The sequence below is a fragment of the Populus nigra genome, chromosome 19, assembly GCF_951802175.1.
Source record: "Populus nigra chromosome 19, ddPopNigr1.1, whole genome shotgun sequence".
Classification (NCBI taxonomy): domain Eukaryota; kingdom Viridiplantae; phylum Streptophyta; class Magnoliopsida; order Malpighiales; family Salicaceae; genus Populus; species Populus nigra.
The window spans coordinates 746,595-763,651 of record NC_084870.1 but is presented as its reverse complement, the minus strand read 5'-3'; positions in this window follow the sequence as shown (position 1 = coordinate 763,651).

Genomic DNA, 17,057 nt, shown 5'->3' with positions numbered 1-17,057 from the left:
AGCAATTGCGCTCCCCTTCACAACTTTGCTTGTCATATATACTCTGTCATATTCTGACAACAAAACCTGCCACCTTGCAATTCAGCTTGAGAGATAGGGCATGTCACAGATGTACCTTAGTGGATCCACTTTTGAAATCAACAGAGTGGTGTGATACAACATGTAATGTCGTAATCTTTTTGTCGCCCATACCAATGCACAACAGAGTTTTTCTATCACTGTGTATTTAAACTCACATTCGGTGAACTTCTTACTCAGGTAATAAATAGCCCTTTCTTTCCTTCCGGTTTCATCATGCTGACCTAATACACATCCCATAGTTGTTTCAGTCACTGTCAGATACAGTATTAAAGGCCTTCTTGATACAGGAGGAACAAGCAAAGGCAGACTTTGTAAGTACTTTGATTTTATTGAATGCCTCCTCACACTCCTCATTCCAAATCCTAGGATTCTTTTTCCTTAGTAGCTGGAAGACAAGTTCACATGTTGTGGTTAGTTGAGCTATAAATCTAGCAATATAGTTCAATCTTCCCAAGAATCCCCTCACCTCCTTTGTCTTTGGGGATGGCATCGATTGGATGGCCTTCACCTTATTAGGATCCATCTCTATACCTTTGTCACTTATCACAAATCCTAGCAACTTTCTAAACTTAACTCCAAATGAACATTTTGTAGGGTTCAAGAATGCTGTTCCAAGACATTCATTTCTTATGATTCAGGTATGGCCAAGAACGCGAAGGTAAATGTGCTAATTCATAACTCAGAATGGAAAACTCCTACCACCCAAGCTATTGGCTGGCACCCCATTATAGAAGCTATTCCTTCAAATTCTAATCCTAAGATGGGGCAAAAGGATGAGATAGTTTGGTTGGATTCGTCAAATCACAGATTCTCGATCAAAGTAGCTTGGGAACAACTAAGACATCATCGTCAGATGGTTGAATGGCATGACATTGTGTGGTTCAAGAATGCTGTTCCAAGACATTCATTTCTTCTATGGATGGCTGTCCAACAGAAACTCACAACTCAAGATAAACTTCATCGGTTTGGTATACATGGTCCCAATAGATGCTCGCTCTGTCTCCGCAACAATGAGGATCACAACCACTTGTTCTTTAAATGCTCCTATACTAAAGTGATCTGGTGGGATGTTTGTGACAGATGCGACATTCCAAGAATGACAAAAGGCTAGGATGAATGGATTCGATGGGGCACTGTCTCTTGGCATGGCAAGAGTTTCGTCAATTTTTCTCGTAAACTGAGTTTTGCAGCTACAGTGTATCATGTATGGCAAGAACGGAATGCAAGGATCTTTGCTGGAATGTCTAGAACTTCGAATTTGGTCTTTAATCAAATCGAATGTATCATTCGTGATAAGCTTGATTTGATGAGGAATGTCGCACCAACAAATGAAAACAAAAGGATCCAACGAGCTTGGAGGGTGAATACCATAGATTCTTAATTTGTTAGTTAGCTGGTTGTATTGGTTCCCCTATCGAATCTAGTGAGGTTTCACTTTTATGGTCGGTGGCTAGCCTGTAGCCATATGTTGTTTTATGTTTCTGTTATCATTGTAAATCTGGGGTATGCCCCTTATAATGTTTGTATCTTCTTCTTTTAATACATACGTCAACTTACCAAAAAAAAAGAATATTTTGTAGGGTTGAGCTTCAGTTCATACTTCCTCAAACGCTCAAATAACTTCCTCAAAACCTTTACATGTTCTCCCCTCTTAGACTTGGCAATCATATCATTTACATACACCTCAATTTCCTTGTGCATCATATCATGAAACAAAGTCACCATGGCTCTTTGATAGGTAGCTCCTGCATTCTTCAAACCAAATGGCATAACCTTGTAGCAATAGGTTCCCCACGGTGTAACAAAAGTTGTTTTCACCTTATCTTCTAGAGCCATCTTTATCTGGTTATATCCTGAGAAACTATCCATAAAGAAATATGTGGAACTACGTGCAGCATTGTCAACCAAAACATCTATATGTGGCAGAGGAAAATCATCTTTGGGGCTAGCTTTGCTCAAATTCCGGAAGTCCACACAAACTCTAATCTTTCCTTCTTTCTTTGGTACGACAACAATGTTGGACACCCATTGTGGGTATTTTACTACCTCTAGAAAGCCTGCATTCCACTGTTTTTCGAGTTCGGTCTTAACTTTGATCCAAATATCCGGGTGGGTTCTCCTTAACTTCTGTTTGACTGGTTTACAACCTTCCTCTAGTGGTATCTTATGTATGACAATATTTCTATCCAAACCAGGCATATCCTCCTAAGAACAAGCAAAAACATATGCATATTCTTGTAGTAGGGCAATTACCCACTACCTTTCCTCAAGAGTGATTAAGGTCGCTATTTTCAACTATCTTTTAATCTGATCGTTACCCACGTTTATGGTTTCTAGTTCTTCTGCGGCTGGTTCTCAGGTTTGTTCATGTTGCTCTACTAACTTTGTAAATTCCCTAATGTTGCTTTCATCCCATTTTTCTTCTTCCATAGTGATCACATGTTCGTTAAAGTTTGGCCATTCATTCTTGATACTAAGTGTATATGATGTTGTGGAAGATCCACTTTCAGGGTTCCTGAAAGCGGAAAGTGTTTGGTGTAAATGCTTGTAAAGAGACAAATTTGGAAAACGCACGATCTCATTATTTAAAACAAAGGTGGGCTCAATGACAAAGACAAAATCTAATTGGCATCACGAGCCTTGATTGTCAACCAGAGAGAATAAACCAAACAAAAGCAAATGACAGAACATGTTAAGGCAAACAAAGTTGGTTTACATTTTAAACACTACTAGGGCTTCTTGAGTCACCCAGTTTTGAAATTTCTCACCCTCGGCCAGCTTTCGTACAAAGGTCTTAGCAGAGACTTCCTCCAAAGTATGGATGTTCAGTTGTGGCAGTGCTTCATCTACTTTTCCCACTACCGTCTTCATGTCACCTCCTTCCACCTTATTCTCCTCTAAGGTATTTATGCTCATATTTGACAATTCTTGACCAAGGCTTTCTGCTCCTTTATCAAGTTGCATGATATATGCAGCTTTTAGGAACGACACTCTAAGGGAAGGGATTTCCAGCTTTTCTTCTTCATGCTCTCTTCCTTCAATCCTAGCCATTCTTCTTTCCCTTCTCCGACCAACAGCCCACCGATGATCCTCTTTTTTAGGTTTATACCCCAGCCTAAATCTTTGATCAGCACCTTTCATCTTTATCGGATTAACCCTTTCTGGTACCCCAGTGATAGGGTTATACTGAAATGGGATTCCGTGTTCCAATAAGCATGGAGTTGCCATCCTTGCTGCTTCTGAGATCCTTGGTCTTCTTAGTACTATGTTTTTTTTTTGGTAAGTTGACGTATGTATTAAAAGAAGAAGATACAAACATTATAAGGGGCACCCAGATTTACAATGATAACAGAAATATAAAACAACAGATGGCTACAGGCTAGCCACCGACCATAAAACTGAAACCTCACTAGATTCGTTAGGGAAACCAATACAACCAGCTAACTAACAAATTAAGAATCTATGTTATTCACCCTCCAAGCTCGTTGGATCCTTTTGTTTTCATTTGTTGGTACAACATTCCTCATCAAATCAAGCTTATCACGAATGATACATTCGATTTGATTAAAGATCAAATTTGAAGTTCTAGACATTCCAGCAAAGATTCTTGCATTCCGTTCTTGCTATACTTCTTAGTACTGTGTTCTCAGACACTTAGTCAGTGTTCACAATCTCAAAAGCGTGGATATTGTTATCCTTCCAATCCTCCGCCTCAATGAAAGGTATGGCCACATTCTTCATCATGGATACAGTCTCCTCAGCTTTGACAGTTACCAACATCCCATTCATGATATACTTCAAGCATTGGTGTAATGATGAAGTTACTGCCTCAGCCGCATGAATCCAAGGTCTTCCTAACAACATACTATAAGAAGGGTGGATATCCATAACTTGAAATGTCACCAAGAACATTTGTGGCCCCACATATAGCTCCACTTCTAAAGTCCCAATTACTGGCCTAGGTGAGCCGTCATATGCTATGGCCATTATAGTACTCGGCTTCATATGAGATTAATCAATTAGCATTTCTTTCAACATGTGCTTTGGCAACACGTTAAGAGTCGAGCCATTATCGACCAGCACCTAACAATAATGTATAAGGGCTTGTTATGTCCGGTACCTTCAGCTAAAGCTCATCAGCTGTGAAGTACAGGTAATTAGTTGCATGAATTCTCCCCACCAGATGCTCCATGGTTTTCTGTTCAATGTCTTGGGGCACATACGCCTCATTCAATACCTTTTGTAAAGCGTTTCGATGCGGCTCCGAGCTGAGTATCAAGGACATAAGGGATCCTTGCTGGAGTATTTTTTAGTTGATCTACTATGCAATATTCGCTATGCTTTATCAACTTCAAAAATTCATTCGACTCCTTTTCAGTTACTGGCTTCTTAACTTCTAATGCTTTGTCAAGATCTACCACTTCTTTGCCTTTTGCTTTCCTCAACTCCGAGTTAACCCACTAATCTCAGTTTAGAACAAAGGAAGAGGGGCTTAAATGTTGGAGGCATAACCATAATTATAAGGCATGACATTGTGATTTCCTTTTGTGTAGCAAGGTTTAGCCAAGATTAACTTTGGTGACCCATTAGCTGTTGGTTGGACCTTACATACTCCTAACGTCTTATCTTGACCTTCCATCATACTCACCTCATGACTGCCCTCCATGGGTTTGATCCTCAACTCTCCCATCGTCATCATTTTCGCAACCTTCTCGCGAAACTCGATGCAATCCTCAATATGATGTCCTTCTCTCCCATGGAACTCACAATAGTCACATCCCTTCAAATGGCCTTCAACATTTATCTCAACAAATCCTAATTTTACCAACATGTCATACAACTTCTTCATGGATACCTTCAGGGCGTTGCTTTGATTCCCAACTTCTATCACGCCCACTCCACTATTACTTGTAGTATAATTAGGCAATGGATTTGAATTGATGCTGGGCATGTCTTCGAAAGATACCTACCCCTTTTGATAAGCTTTAACAATCTTCTTTTAAAGGCGTAACAGGTTTCAATTCCATGCCCCGGATTACCGGCATGGTATTCGCAAGTTAATTTTGGCTTGTACCATATGGGAAAGGGCAGTTAGATTGGTGGTAGACGTATCGAAGCTATCTATCCAATGCTCAGCAGTTTAGCATACAAGTCTTTTAAAGGCATGGGTAGTGGAGGTAGCTACTCTGAGGTGTATCTTGTATATGGCCTTTGGTGGTCATCCATAGAAGAAATGAATGTCTTGGAACAGCATTCTTGAACCACACAATGTCATGCCATTCATCCATCTGACGATGACGTCTTAGTTGTTCCCAAGCTACTTTGATCGAGAATTTGTGATTTGGCGAATCCAACCAAACTATCTCATCCTTTTGCCCCATCTTAGGATTCGAATTGTAAGGAATATGTACAAAAATGAAAGCGTGTAAATAAAATAAGCATCTTAATTTGCCGGAAAAAACAAAAGGGTTGGTTACTGCACGGTAACCAGGCAAAATATAATTAGCTAGTTACTGTGCACAACAGTAACTAGCTAATTAAGCTTCATTTGCTGCAGAACGTGAGTCACGTTCTGCATGCAAATGGAAGAAAGGCTTCGGCACGTAAACTAGGGGCAGCGGCAGCGAGGAGGTTACTTGGAGTGGTGAGACACAATCGTGGCCGTCAGCGGTGGTTAAAGGCAGTGATTTTCCTTTCTTTTCTCCTGTCTCCTCTGTTTCTTTTCTCAGCCCTCTCCTCTATTTCTTCGTGGCAGTCAGCGGCGGTCAGGTGGTGTGCTGTGGTGGTGGAGAGGAGGCACGGTGGTTGTTGTGGTTGTTCTTCTTCTATTTTTCTCTGTTTTGTTTTGGTTTCTCCTCTGTTGCTGCTCCTGTCTCCTCTTTCCTTCTCTTTTTCTTTCTTTATCCTTCTTCCTCCTCTGTTCTTCCCTATTTTATCCTTTTCGTTTCTGTCCCTCTCAGTCTCCCTGTCAATATCTCCCCAGCTTTTTCTAGTTTCTACTGCTTCGGTCCCTTCTCTTCCCTCCTTTTGTTTCTCTCAGAAAACCTGTTGTTTCCCTTCTTTCATCCTCCCCTTTCTCTCTCAAAAACTGTATGCCTCTCTCTCCTGGTTTTCCTCTCTTTTCCCCCCTTTACCTCCTTTTTTTCTTTCTTTTCCCTTTTTTTTCACCTTTCGAGACAGTATTTATAGGGGCAGGAGGAGCGGGATCAACCCTACCTCGTCCCATCGCTACACATGGGGTGCACCACAATCCCCCTACCCTGTCACGGCACCAGGAGAGGCGGCTAATGGTGGCGTTGCTTGCAGGGCACGACTTCGTTGCTTTCTCATCATGAGAAGGCGCGGGTGGCGTCCGGTTTTGGTTGTAACAGAGCACGTGGGGAGGGAGAGGAAGAGACAAGGAGAAGAAAACAAAAAACATCTCTTCCCCTGCTGCATGTCCAGAGGAAGAAGAAGAAGAAATAGTGCCGCCCCAAAACGACATTGTTTTGTTTGTTTTTTAGAACACCAATCTTTTTATTTCTCTCAATTTGATACCACCTCTCCTTTTGAATCCTCCTTTTCTTTTGCCATGACACCTCATCAAAATACATGAAATCCCTTCGGTTTCTAGGCTGCCAAAAACCTTCTCAATCACTCTCACACGTAAAAACTGAAAAAATCCATAAGTAATCATCAAAGCTGCCGAAATTTTGGCATACATTAAGTTTAAATAGTTCTTGAAAAATTAACCCTAATGGACCCCTTATGTGGACTTATATGAGGTCCACTCAAAACTGACCCAAAACCCTAAACTGAAAAGCCCATAACTTAATCCAAACAAGCCTTGGATCCTAACTGAAAAAAAAAGTATTAATTAAGCCCAAGCAAGCCTTGGGCTAACAAAATAAAATAAAGCCCCTAATATTAAATCCATATTCTATAATGAGAAGAAGAGAAGGAAGTAAAATATTACAAAACTGATTCAAGGCTTATTATAGCCTTCCATGCAGCCCCTTAATCCTCGAAACAAAAAAAAAAGTAGCCATCCATGTTGATGAGGATCAACCTAACACAAAGCGTAATCATACTAACAACCCATTAGAGGTGCCAATTGGGCCAATTACAAGCTTGAGCTAGGACGAAGAAGTTTCAAGAAGCATTGAATGGGCTTGTTCAGAATATATGGAGCAAAATAGACCTAGAGGGGCTTGGAATATTTAAGGAGCATGAAGGACAGCCTTTGATTTATCTTGTTCAGGTCCAAGAAGAGCCCGATTCATATGGAACAAGGGGCTGATGTGTCCAACTTAATGCCTGCCTTGTTAGGCTTGTGTTTTTCCTAATGCTACAAGAATAGAAAGTCAGCAATTTATTCTCCTAATTAAGTAAGGAAGTTGGCCAGATCTTATTCAGCAATTAAATCAGCAACAAAGGAGGAAATTTGATTTCTTATTTGTCCAAGTTAAACAAGGAAATCCAACCTCATCAAGGACATCAAGGGGGGCAGCAACATAAATTTTTCAAATCAGATTTCTCCTAGTTTATTTGGGACTTCTTAAGGGTGATAAATCTGATTCTAGCATATTTAAGGTGTTAATTTTTGGAGTTTTATTATTTTTATTATTTTCTTCTAAGTCTTTGGGTTATTATTACTTATTTTGGTCAATTGTAAGGGGGCTTAATATAAGTCCACCTAAGGGGTCCATTAAGGTTCATTTAAGTTTAGAGTTAGTATAAATAAAGGCATAACCAGACATGTAAATTAGACAATTTAGATGAATAAAACTTCTTGTTTGCTGCACTTTGTGTGTGTGTGTGTTGGTGAGATATTCTCCCTTCCATAGTTCTCTAAAGAACTGAAAAACGACTTATCGAAGAACAATTGTCTTTGTGGCGTCATCCTTATACTTCTCGTTCGCGATTCAATATTCGTTGGGTGGGGGTCTTCGTTTCCAAACCTGATTTACTTGGATTTCCGGGAATTGGTGTCTTTGCGTGTGGGTTGCGTTGCCATGTGATCACGAGGTTTGCATCACATGTTGTTTCCAAGTTGTAGTAGGATTCTCTTGTTTTTTTTTTTGGTAAGTTGACGTATGTATTAAAAGAAGAAGAGACAAACAGATTCTCTTGTTTCTTTTATTGTCCTCACCTCATGGCCCAAATAGGGTTGTTTTGGCCTCTCTTGCACATGGATAAGATGTACTAGGGTCTCCTTTTGATACTCTAATGGACCTTTCAATTCTGACTTGGTTGAAACATTCAAAACCAATGCATTCAATGCCTTTATCTTGGACCGAGTCATTGGACCATTTGGAACATGTAATGGGTCGTTGTTGATGTTTCTGGGCTGGTCCACATCATAACTTCCATATCCCTTTACCTATACGTAAGGAACCATGGGTAGACGTTTCGATGGATTTTGAAGGTTTGTCCAGGTCAAAATAGGGTAGAGATTCACTATTTTGTTGTTGTTGATAGGTTTTCAAAGATGGCACAATGAATTTCATGTTATTAAACTGATGGTGCAACTAACATTGCTGATTTGTTCTTTAGGTAGATAGCACAACTTCACGGGGTCCCTAAGAGCATTGTGTCTGATAGATATGTTAGGTTCCTTAGCTATTTTTGAAAGGTGTTATGGGGCAAATTGGGTACTAAACTCTTGTTTTCAACTACTTGTCACCCCCAAACAGATGGACAAACCGAAGTAATTAATAGGACCTTAACACAACTTCTACGTGCTGTCATTCAAAGGAACTTAAAGAATTGGGAAGATTGTTTGCCATTTATAAAGTTTGCATATAATCGCACTGTGCACTCTACTACTGAATTTTCACCATTTGAAATTAACTCCCATTGTTTTGATTTCTTTGAATGTTGATGAAAGGGTTAGTTTGGATGATAACCGTAAAGCACAGGTGGTGAAGACACTTTATGAGAGTGTGCATATGAAGTTGGTTAGATTATAAAGTTTCTAGTTTAATATGCATTCATGCTCATGTCATGCTCAGGTCATTGTGTTCTTTCATTGCGGCAAAGAAGTTAAATTATACAAAGAGGGGGAGGTAATGGTTAACCTCGATGCATATGTGGTTTTTCAAATGAGTACTACGGTTGTAACATCTAATAAAGTTTCGCAAACGAGAAGTTTAAGATGACACCACAAAGATAGTTGTTCTTTGATAATTAATTTTTATTCTGTCTCAACATGTTACATCACGTAAAACTTAAGTTTATTTCATAAATCCATAACTGTTAAAAAATTTAGCTTCCAAAATCTTATATAATGGTTGAACTAGGAACCTAATGCCAAAACTTGTGGTCTAACTTTTATTCACTTACAATAAACTTAAAGTATGTTAATCAAGCCCAAACATAAATAAAACAATAAAATTAACAAATCTGACACAAACTAAAGTGGATGCACCTAATTAATCAAAATAACCTCAGATAGATAATTTTTCTAGTTTAAATAATGATGTGCATCATGGGAATTATAATAATGATGCTAGTACAGAGAAACACTCTACTGTCCAAGCTTCTAATGTTGTTCCAGAAATGAACCATCTGTTGGGTTCTAAAGTTGATGAGGTGAAGGTAGGGTCTCATCAACAAGAACAACTAACACTTAGACCCAAATTGAATTTTTTAAATGCTTTGAAGGGTTCTGATGTTGATGACAATGAGGGTAGCAAGACCCTTGGCATTAGTTCAGTCCGTAATCTGCACTTTGCTCCCCTTACTATGACTGCTGGTCGTGTGACAGTAGCTCCTCCACTTGATGTGTTTGAAGATGGCTGCGAATTTTGGAAATCCACCCTAGTTGGTCATTTTGTGGAGCAGAAATTACCATATCCCGTGGTTAATTCTATTGCCAAAAGAATATGGAGCTCCTACGGTTTATCAGAAGTTTTGTCTTCGGATAATGGTTTCTTCATCTTCACCTTTGATTCTGTTGATCATGCCACTAATGTGCTGGAAAGAGCACCATGGCACATGGCAAACAGGCCTTTGGTGCTTAAACGTTGGCAACCGAACATGCAATTTTTGAAAGATGATTTGGCAAGAGTTCCGGTATGGGTTAGGCTGTATAATGTCCCTCTCGAGTATTGGACTATTAAGGGGTTGAGCTGTGTAGCGAGTGCTATTGGAGTCCCCCTTCATGCGGATCATACGACATTGTTGCGTAAAAGGCTTAGTTACGCAAGAGTTTGCGTTGAGATAGATGCTTCGAAGACGTTGGTTAAGGAATATGATCTTCGCTGTCCAAATGGGTTATTCATAACAATTTCAGCTGAATACGAATGGATACCGTCGAAGTGCAGTAATTGCAATGTCTTTGGACACACCACAGCGCTATGTGCTACTAATAACATTGATAATCTTAAAGTGGTGGCAGAGGGTAAGAGGAATCTAGGAGCTATGAACTCTAAATCTGCGGATAACAAGCAGAATCAGTTTCAGTGGCAGGTAGTTGGTAAACGAAACAAGGGTTCTGTGAGTGGGGAGAATGCTCCCTTGGCATCTAAAGTGGGTAATTGTAATAAGAATGGTTCAACATCTGGTATACATATGTTTGATGCGACATCAGATGTGCGTAATACTGCTTGTCATGAAGATGAAAATCCTTCCTCTCCTCTTGTCTTGAAGAGTTTACGAGAAGACATGAAACAGGAGCAAAGGGCTGCAAGTACTTCTTTAGATCAAGATATGGACGCAATGGGAGGTGATACAGATGGAGAACAAACCGATAAGGAGTTAACGTCAACGATCCTGACAACCCCTGAAACCCTGAATTCCACCGAAAGGGAAACTGTTAATCAGTTAGCTATTAAGGCTAGAGACTCTCTAGAGAAAAAGAAAAAGGGTTCAAAAGCCTCTCCAAAGAAGAATCAGAAATCTGGCTCCTCTCCAGGAGGCACGTCAAGGTAATCTTTGTGTTGCTGTTTGTACTCCTCTCTATTTTCCTATGATTATTGGATGTTGGAATATTAGAGGTTTGAATGATCCTATAAAGCATTCAGAATTGCGTCGACTCATCCATCAAGAGAGGATAGCTTTTTTTGGTTTGGTTGAAACTCGAGTTAAAGACAAGAATAAAGATAATGTTTCTAAATTTCTTCTGCGTTCTTGGTCCTTCTTGTATAATTATGATTTCTCTTGTTGTGGTCGTATTTGGGTTTGTTGGAATGCTGATACGGTGAAGGTGGATGTTGTTGGAAAGTCAGACCAGGCTATTCATGTTTCTGTCACTATCTTAGCTACCAATATCTTTTTTTTTGGTAAGTTGACGTATGTATTAAAAGAAGAAGATACAAACATTATAAGGGGCATACCCCAGATTTACAATGATAACAGAGACATAAAACAACATATGGCTACAGGCTAGCCACCGACCATAAAACTGAAACCTCACTAGATTCGTTAGGGAAACCAATACAACCAGCTTACTAACAAATTAAGAATCTATGGTATTCACCCTCCAAGCTCGTTGGATCCTTTTGTTTTCATTTGTTGGTGTGACATTCCTCATCAAATCAAGCTTATCACGAATGATACATTCGATTTGATTAAAGACCAAATTCGAAGTTCTAGACATTCCAGCAAAGATCCTTGCATTCCGTTCTTGCCATACATGATACACTGTAGCTGCAAAACTCAGTTTACGAGAAAAATTAACGAAACTCTTGCCATGCCAAGAGCCAGTGGCCCATCGAACCCATTCATCCCAGCCTTTTGTCATTCTTGGAATGTCGCATCTGTCACAAACATCCCACCAGATCGCTTTAGTATAGGAGCATTCAAAGAACAAGTGGTTGTGATCCTCATTGTTGCGGAGACAGAGTGAGCATCTATTGGGACCATGTATACCAAACCGATGAAGTTTATCTTGAGTTGTGAGTTTCTGTTGGACAACCATCCATAGAAGAAATGAATGTCTTGGAACAGCATTCTTGAACCACACAATGTCATGCCATTCAGCCATCTGACGATGATGTCTTAGCTACCAATATCAGCTTCAATACTTCGATCGATTATTTATGGAGACAACAATGCTTCCTTACGTGAGGCATTATGGTCTGATATAGTGAGTCGTAGTGATGGATGGGAGTCAACCCCGTGGATTCTTATGGGTGACTTTAATGCTATCCGCACAACCAGTCGGACAGGTTAGGAGGGTCTACTACGTGGGCTGGTACTATGGACAAATTGGATACATGTATTCGAGAAGCGAAAGTAGATGATCTTCGGTATTCAGGTATGCATTATACTTGGTCGAACCGATGTCCTGAGAATCTGATCATGCGGAAACTAGATAGAGTGCTTGTCAATGAGAAGTGGAATCTGAACTTCCCCTTACCGGAAGCGAGATTTTTGCCTTCGGGTATGTCAGACCATTCTCTTATGGTGGTAAAGGTGCCAAAGGTAAAGGTTATTGGCAATGATCAGAACATAAAGAAACCATTCACATTCTTCGATATGTGGATGGATGATGACGAGTTCATGCCCTTGGTGAAGAAGGTATGGGATCAGAATTTGAGGGGTTGTCCAATGTATCAGTTGTGTTACAAACTAAGAAAGCTAAAGCAGGAATTGAAACTTTTCAATATGACTCACTTCTCCAACATTTCAGATAGGGTTAAAGATGCAAAAAACGAAATGGATAAGGCTCAACAGGCTCCACATACAGCGCATGAGAATCCAATTTTGTGCATGCGAGAAAGGGATGCTGTTCGTAAATATGCTTCTACCGTCAAGGCTGAAGAGAGTTTTTTCAAGCAGAAGGCAAGGATACAATGGCTTCGCTTTGGGGATCAGAATACTAGCTACTTTAACAAATCAGTAAATGGAAGACAGAATAGAAATAAGCTTCTATTTTTCAGTTTATGGGGATTCTTATGAGTTGTGTCTAATGCACTTAGAAAAAGTTCTTGAAAGGTGTGAAGAGAGCAATCTTGTACTCAATTGGGAGAAGTGTCATTTTATGGTGACACATGGCATTGTCTTAGGTCACATTGTCTCTTCAAAAGGGATAGAGATAGATAAGTCAAAGGTTGAGATTCCTTTTAGGACACGCTGGTTTTTACCAAAGATTCATTCATTCCTTTAGTACCATTGCCAAACCATTGTGTAACTTGTTGTCACAAGATGTTCAATTTGATTAGACATCAAAATGTCAAGAAGCTTTTGAAAAGCTTAAAGGGTTGTTGACCACTGCACCAATCATGCAAGCTCCTGATTGGTCTTTACCATTTGAACTGATGTGTGATGCTAGTGATTTTGCGGTAGGGGCTGTTTTAGGACAAAGAAAAGATAAGAAGCCTTATGTCATTTATTATGCTAGCAAGGCTTTGAATGATGCTTAATTGAATTACACTACAACTGAAAAAGAACTTTTAGCTGTAGTATTTGCATTGGACAAGTTTAGGTCTTATTTGGTTTGATCTCTTGTTATTGTTTTCACTGATCATGCAGCATTGAAATACTTGCTCACAAAACAAGATGCCAAGCCATGTTTGATTCGATGGATCCTCTTACTCCAAGAGTTTAACCTTGAAATTCGAGATAAAAAGGGAGTAGAGAATGTAGTGGCTGATCATTTATCCTATTTTTCAAGCTATGAGACCACAATTGATGAATCTCCAATAAATGAATTCTTTGCTGATGAAAATTTATTTTGTGCAAGTACTGTTTCCTACATTGGCTCTCCATGGTATGCTGACATAGCAAATTACCTAGCCACAAGTCAGATTCCTTCTCATTGGTCTAAACTTGACAAACAAAAATTCTTGCGCAACGTGCGAACTTTTTTTTGGGATGACCCCTACTTATTTAAATTCTGCCCTGACCAAATTGTGAGGCGGTGCATCCCTGATCATGAAATTCCAAGTGTCATTAATTTTTGTCATGCATTAGCTTGTGGTGGACATTTCTCTTCCAAGAAAACCACTGCCAAGATCTTGCAGTGTGGTTTTTATTGGTCCACCATGTTCAAAGATGTCCATGCCTTCTGTGTTACATGTGACCGATGCCAACGACTAGGTAACCTGACTAGGCGTAACATGATGCCCCTTAACCCCATTTTTGTTTTGGAAATATTTGATTGTTGGGGAATTGATTTCATGGGACCTTTTCCAAGTTCATTTTGTTACCAATTCATCCTTGTAGCTGTTGATTATGTGTCTAAATGGGTGGAGGCCATTGCATCTCGAACCAATGACCATCGAGTTGTGGTCAAATTCTTGAAAGAAAATATTTTCTCTCGTTTTGGCATGCCCCAGGCTATGATTAGGGATGGGGGTAAGCATTTTTGTAACAAGCCTATTGGGATTTTGATGAGAAAATATGGTGTAATTCACAAGGTCAGTACCCCCTATCATCCACAAACTAGTGGCCAAGCTGAGTTGGCAAATAGGGAGATCAAGAACATTCTAGAGAAAACAGTCAATCCAAACCGTAAAGATTGGTCCCTACGACTAGTTGATGCTTTGTGGGCATATCGCACTGCTTACAAGACCTCTTTAGGAATGTCTCCTTATAGGCTAGTTTATGGAAAGCCTTGTCATCTCCCTGTTGAGATTGAGCACCGTGCATATTGGGGCATCCGGCAATTCAATGACAATGAAAATGAGGTTGGCAAAAATAGAAAGCTTCAATTGGATGAATTAGAGGAGCTGAGAAATGATGCATTTGAAAATGCAAAAATTTCAAAACATAAGATGAAAGCTTTGTATGATAAACATATTTTTAGAAAATTCTTTCATGTTGGTCAAAAGGTTCTCTTGTATAATTCACGATTACATCTCTTTCCTAGGAATTTGAGGACAAAATGGATTGGTCCATTTGTGATTAAATCCATATCTGAGCATGGTGCATTTGAGGTAGAAAATCCTAAGAATGGAAATGTTTTTAAAGTAAATGGTCATCGATTGAAACCTTATCTTGAAAACTTTGTGGCTGAAGTTGAGACATTGGATCTTGAAGATCCAATACCATTATAGTATCAGAAGTAATGAGTTTTTATTTTTATTTTTTCATTTTTATTTTTATTTTTTCTCTTTCTTCCATCTCTTATATTTTCTTGTTCATGCATTAGGGACAATGCATTATTTTAAGTTGGGGGGGGTGCGAGGTCCTTTATTTTTCAAACTTTATTTTTCAAAAAAAAAAATCAATGTTTTCTTTTAGTTGTGATATGCAGGAAAAAAAAATCAAGCAAGAAGTCAGCTCGTATCCAATTCAATCAGACATTCATCCTTGAAAACAAAAGGGGAGTAACAGTTTTCTAATCTTTATACTTTTCTTCTCTTTCTTTTTTTACATTGAAGATAATGTAAAACTTAATTTTAGATATTTGATTATGTTGAATGCTTGAGATGACCATGCTTGTTTGAAAAAAAAAAAACTTGCATTCGTATGTGAATGAGACTTGTTTAGGACCAACATTATATTTTTGGATTCATTATTGTGTTGAACATTGCATGCTTTAATTTGGGATATATAATATCTTATAAAGCAAGATATAGCATACTTTTTTCTTAAGATTATTGAAGTACATCTTTCCTTGTAAAAGTTGTGTGAGTTGTGTGATTATGCATGAAAGATGAGTGTGATGCTTTACTTGTGATCATCCCTTTTGATCTAGTCCTAAACAAGGTTTAAGTAAATAGAGTAATCATTATTACACAAATGTGTACACAGTTCTATCTACTCCAATGTTTTGAGTTGCTTAGTAACTAGGGGTATTCATCACAAATGTTTATCTTTACGTAAAACGGCAGCTTGAAATATGAGTATGCAAAGCACTTTAAGTTTGTGGCTTTGTGAGTAACCGGGTGCATTCATCACAAATGTTTGTATTCGCGTCAAAAGGGAAGTGACCACTTAAAGAAAAAGAATAAATAATATCATCAAAAAAAAAGAAGAAAAGAAAAAATATATATATAGATATTTCTCTAGTTTGCTACCTTGTTTGTAGTAGTGAGAAGGGAAGATTACAAGTTGAGTTTTCGCGTGAATCAATTATGTTGGTTGCATGATAAATACGATTGAATTTGAAATTTTGTATGGATGTTTGATTTAGAGAATGTGAGTATGCTTATTTTTCTTTATTTGTTATTGTGTACACTAAGTTAAAGATACCAATGTTTGCATGATAGGTCCTTTAAGTGTGATGAGTCAAGCCTAATTATGTTATTATTATTCCTTTTATTTTAAAGGTTTTATGTTTTGTTTGCTTGAAGACTAGCAAAATCTAAGTTGGGGGGTGTGATTGTGCATCAAAAGTATCATTAAGTCTCTTATTTTACATATGTATTTATTATTTTTATTTGGGTTTTTTATAATAATTGATGTGCTTTTTAGTAATGAAGTTTCTTTTAATGTCTCGATAGGTTTTTGGAGCTTAAATGAATTATTTCAGAAAATTCAACGTCGGAATTCGGAACAAAGAATTGAAGAGAAATTTAGTTGAAGATTGAAGCAAATCTTGGTTTGACAATTGGCATCCTCACAGCCCACTCGCGGATTCTTACGGGGAAAGATTCATCTATGATTCAGGTATGGCCAAGAACACGAAGGTGAATGTGCTAATTCATAACTCATAATGGAAAACTCCTACCACCCTAGCTATTGGCTGGCACCCCATTATAGAAGCTATTCCTTCCAATTCTAATTTTTTTTTGGTAAGTTGATGTATGTATTAAAAAGAAGAAGATACAAACATTATGAGGGGCATACCCTAGATTTACAATGATAACAGAAACATAAAACTACAGATGGCTACATGCTAGCCACCGACCATAAAACTGAAACCTCACTAGATTCTATAGGGAAACCAATACAACCAGCTAACTATAAGAATCTATGGTATGACCCTCCAAGCTCGTTGGATCCTTTTGTTTTCATTTGTTGGGACGACTTTCCTCATCAAATGAAGCTTATCACGAATGATACATTCGATTTGATTAAAGACCAAATTCGAAGTTCTGGAC